The sequence below is a fragment of the Passer montanus genome, unplaced genomic scaffold (assembly GCF_014805655.1).
Source record: "Passer montanus isolate IOZ18808 unplaced genomic scaffold, ASM1480565v1 scaffold45, whole genome shotgun sequence".
Taxonomy (NCBI): Eukaryota; Metazoa; Chordata; class Aves; order Passeriformes; family Passeridae; genus Passer; species Passer montanus.
The window spans coordinates 10,089,284-10,094,362 of record NW_024369373.1 but is presented as its reverse complement, the minus strand read 5'-3'; the positions used below and the strand labels follow the sequence as shown (position 1 = coordinate 10,094,362).

General features: G+C 35.4%; 1 long non-coding RNA gene across 1 annotated transcript; it reads left to right on the top strand.

Annotated features, from left to right (window-relative positions):
* The first annotated feature begins 255 nt into the window (after positions 1-255).
* LOC120507929 lies at positions 256-2,504 on the top strand. The gene is made up of 3 exons (XR_005628876.1): positions 256-388; positions 939-1,036; positions 2,408-2,504. It is a non-coding gene; the product is annotated as an uncharacterized LOC120507929 (long non-coding RNA).
* The last annotated feature ends 2,575 nt before the right edge of the window (positions 2,505-5,079 follow it).

Sequence of the window (5,079 nt, the reverse complement as noted above, 5' to 3'; positions counted from 1 at the left end):
CCTTGTCAGACTGCATGAAGTATTTGCTCTGAGATCTATATGGAAATGCATGTTTTATAATTTATTCTGACAGGGTATTCACGTTGCTGCTTTAAGTATTTCTCCAGATCTATTCACAGTAGATGATCAATTAGTGCTTTACTTGTTCTTTCTATTAATTTAAAACATAGCAATGACAATATAGCCACTTCTTGTAGGACTTTTGTGTATGCTGTGAAATGAAATCAATCAGGTCAGTGATCTGTGTGGTTCTGTCACCAGCAGGTTCTTAGAGAGCTGCAGTGCCTTCCTTCTCCCCACTCTTGTGGAAGGTCAACTGAACCTCAGCCCTCTGGAGGCCCCAGGGCAAGAATCAGAATCTGATCCTGGAACTGGAATGGATTTTTATGTAGGTTTTTGTGAACTCTTCTTTCCTTTCTGTGGTCATTGTGTCTCCAAAGGAGACTACAAATTCTAAAAATTGCTTGACATTTTATGGAAATTTACACAGAGTTGCATTAGGCAATTTAAATGTGTGGTGGCATGGTCAGGTCTGGATGTTACATGCCAGTGTTGGGCATTTATTTCTTGAAGGACTTTGTCTTGCATGCTGAGGATGAAATGATCCACTGGTGTCTGAAATGTTGAGCTCATATTTTGTTTTTCACTATATATCACATCAGGTGGTTCCACAGACTGACTGGACAAGAAGGTGTTTTCACATTTTATCAGGGTTTTATGCTTTTGTCCGTTTCATTCACATCCTTGTTTTTCTATACTGGAAAGCCTGAGTTTCAGTCATAGTTACACTCATGCCAAATTTTCTTGGAAAACCAAAACTGATTTTGTTTAACCATAGAGCAAGATAGCCAGTGTTTTTATCCTAAAACCACTCTAATTTTTGTCATATAACTTCTTGCCTTCAGTGCTTTTTTGTTTTGTTTCTTTGTTTTTTAAAGGAGCAATTCTTCATCCCTGTTGATACACACTACAAGGTGAAAGTGTGCATTCCAGAGAGCAAACTCACAGAAAATGGAAGTATACAGCTTGTTTTAAGGTAATATGGTTGTTCTAGTGGATAAAGTAGAACTTGTTACATTTTGAATGCTTTGTAGATCTATATATTTTTTTAAACATTGTCTACATTGACATGTCTGAACATCAGAGGTTTTTCTAAATTTGTTTCTGATCCCAAGCTATTCCTAACTACTGTTGTTCATAGGAAGCAGTTGAGGAAGAAGTGCTACCTGTATCTTAGATGGCACTTTCAGAATCCTTGATGAACCACCAATATTTCTGTATTTCAGATAATCTGTAATGGGAAAATGTTTTTCTGCTTCTTGTAGAACCTGTTTCTCATGTTACAAGTAGATGGTAGGTAAAAAGGGCAATACCACTTCAGAAAAATGATTTAATTTTTTTGTTTGATTTAATTGGAGGTATAAATATAAGAGTTGGTTATTCAACTGAAACCTTATATTTATTGTTACCTACCAGAATTTGTACACTTCACATTTGTTGAGTTCCACTGGAGATGAAGTGATAATCTCTGGCTGTAAATTGTAAATTGCTTTGGGATAAAAGGTACTGCATAAATGTAAATCATTACCTTATTAAATGCAAGTGTAGCATAGCATGGTTTTCAAATTACTAATGAGTATTTCTTTGCAAGTCTGATTTCTTTTTAAAGATAAAATAGCACTAGGTTTATTTAATCATTCTAAAATGATCTTACCTAGCACATTGTAATTGTTATATTTATTGCTATGAACAAATATTATTGAGAAGAATTGCAGGATGAAATAAGATAAAGTTTACAGTGGTTTTTTTAATCTTAATGTTTTGATTGTCAGTCAGGTTGTTTTTTTTTGGTTTCAATTCAAGTCAATATTTTATGATAATATTTACTGAAACACTTTTTTTTTTTGCTTGCTGTTTTTAACAAAATACTGAAGTCAAAATATCATAGAATCTATTCTGGATATGCAAAATTATTAAAAATGTTAGCATCAAAAACACTCTGAATGATTGTTTGGAGATATTTAACTGAAGTACTGATGAATACCATTTAAACATTTCTCTGCATAATTTGTATTACTTCATTTTCTTCCCCTCATTTATATGTTTGGCTTTTACTAGAGTGAAGGAAGAAAAGTTAACAAGACTGTAATTCAAACGAGAGTTTTCACCAGTAGTTTGCAAGATCATTAATTTCTTATCAGTCTAATTGTAGTTTTTAGTAAGTGCTAGGATTTCAGTTCTGCCTGACTCAATTTACCACTCATTTGAGCACCCATGAGAAGACAAATACATGTTTACATAGTAATGACTGAAACTTGACAGGTAATATGCTTAAAAGGACCTTGTTTCACAGACCTACCTTAAGAAATGAATGAAAATAACAAGGTTTTCTTAAAACATTGTTTAGGAAGAAGGCCATAGCTGAGCATGTCCTGATGCATGGAGCAAATGGAGAAAAATGGAGCAAAACTCCAGGTAATTGGAAAATTTGGAGTTGTAAGAAAACCATTGAGAAAAGCTTGATGAGGAAATATATGACAAAATAGAAAAAAAATCCATAAGGCTTTGACTATGATGCAAGAGGTTCCCACAACATGTAAAAGCTAATTTTTGTTGGACACTGAACTTGTAGCAGGCCCAGCATGGTTTCATTTTGTGCTGAACTACACTGTGTTCATAATATGTACTTACACATTTTTAAGAACACTGGATGATGGATATAAAAGATGGGAGTTTTATGCATGTGCATTTTAGCAAGTCTAATTTCACTCTCAGAGCATGTTCACATCAAGTAAACAGTGTCATTCTGTGTTTTGATTTGATTCATTATTATTCTGACATAATTTGTGATGTAAAACATGGGAAGGGAATAATTCTAGTACAGCAGTAGGTAATATGGTGAAAGCTAGAACATTTTCCAGAGGTGTATTGCTAAGCCAACCTCATGGCCAAGAAGGAACAAAAATCAGGAGTTTTGTGCTTGGTGTGAGTACACATAGATGAGACAAAGTGAAGGGATATTAAATATCTACAGTGGGCTGTATCAAAGTGGTCTTTTGGTCCTGTGTTGGTGCATCAAACGGAGCAGCAGTGGGGACAGAAATGATGTGGGCACTATTAACTCACAGTCTCTGCAGAACTTTTTCTTGGTCTGTGTTGCAGTCACATATTTGGTTTGCTCTATTACCATAGCAGCAGTAGGAGCCACTCTACCTAAGATTTACAAAAACGTCTGTTTTAACAGCTTTCTACCAATCCCCTGGTGGTAAACTACAAGATGCCATGGTGCCTTGAGAATAAACAGTGAAGGAGTACAGACAAAAGTAATAATAGTTAATTTAGAAACTCTACTCATGATAGCAGTTAAACCTGACTTTAAGAGCCAGGGCTCAGAATTCAAATGCAGACTTGTATATGCAATATACAATATACATATTGTTTATGTATATTGTATTGGCTGTGATATTTGCTTTTACATTGCTGGGGTAGGAGGAGAAAAGAGTATGTGCAATTTTTGAAATTTCTTGCATGAAATTCTTAATGGTTTTAATATACTAGAATGTTTAATGGTATTTCCTATATATGGCTTAGCTATTTTAATTTTTATTTTGATATACTATACAATAAAGATGAAGTTAGTATATGCAGTAGTCCATTAAGTCCATTAAGATGCTCTATATTTAATCAGTTTGCCAAGGAGTGGTGGAATGAGGAGTTAATGTCAGAGCTAAGGCAGAGAGACCCACTATGGACAGGGAGCCAGGGTAGGGTAGAACATCTCCAATTGTCTTAGGCACACATTATATGTTGGGCCTGCAGGTCTGTTGAGAAAAAACAATTAAAGGAGAGATAGAGTCTGACCCCAAATCTCACCTAAACCTTTAGTTACACTGATTTTTTTCCTCCCTCTGATCTCACAAACTCTTTATTTTATAACAAGTATTACACCATGTTGCCTCTTCATTATTTTTGTTTTCTTTCATCTCTTGCTGAGTGTATTAATTTATTTTAGATTGTTGCTCAGTACATGATCTTGAAAGACGTATAGCACTAAATATAAACAAAAAGTAACAGCCTGTTCTGTGAAATGATAATATCTGCTAAAAACTGAAGGATGTGAAGTAGAACAGCTTTATTCTACTTGATTTGAAATTGTTTTCTGCTTTTACTACAGTTTCCCATGTAGGCAAATACAGAAACAATACAGAAAAAAATGCTGGGTAGATAAATCACCATTTCTTTGCTCATCCAGTTCTTTGGATATATAAAGATTATGAAAGGTTCTGGTCTTCAAAACGAACATGCAGATGTTCTACCGTGGCTTGTTGATGCCTGACTCAACAATGCCTGAACACCTTTTTACCCGCCTGGAGGAGTCATGGTGTATTTAACTGACGTGATTAAAATAATCCGTATTTTGTGAAAAAACTGTAACTCATAAAGTGAATCTAAGCATTTATTAAGGATGAAGATACCATGAAGTAAACAGCTTTCTCAAAAGGGAGACAATATTTATTTACCTTAGGCTCTCTTGGTCCTGTCAATATCACTGTATTAAAGCATTTCACAAAAGCACAGCACTTCCTTAGCACAGTGATGTATGGAATAGTCTCCCCAGGCTATTGCAGACTGTCAAACTTTATCATTTTATCAAAGATGCTTTATTTATGCACTTCACAAACTGAGTTAATAAACTAGAGTAGTTGTTATTCTAGAGTAAATTTGGAATTGAAATCCAGATGACAGTCCCACTATTTTCACCTGGTTTACAGAGGTGAATAATTTCCTTGAATATGCTTGAAGTACATTTCATTTTTTAGTAAAGAAGTAGTATGGGCTGTTCTTAAATATTGACAACATTTATTTCTTAAGTTTTTTGGCAGCTATTCACTGACAGAGTTCTGCCTGTCTTGCTGTATAGGCTACTACATACCTGTAGTACCCAGTTTGGGGTAATTGTGAGTGGGGCTGGCCCAGCCCCATCCCCAATGGGTGCAGCTGTGAGCAGCAGGTGAGCAGCACTGGCAGCAATGAGCCATGGAGTGCCCAGGGGCACTGACCAACCACCAAAGGGAGCAG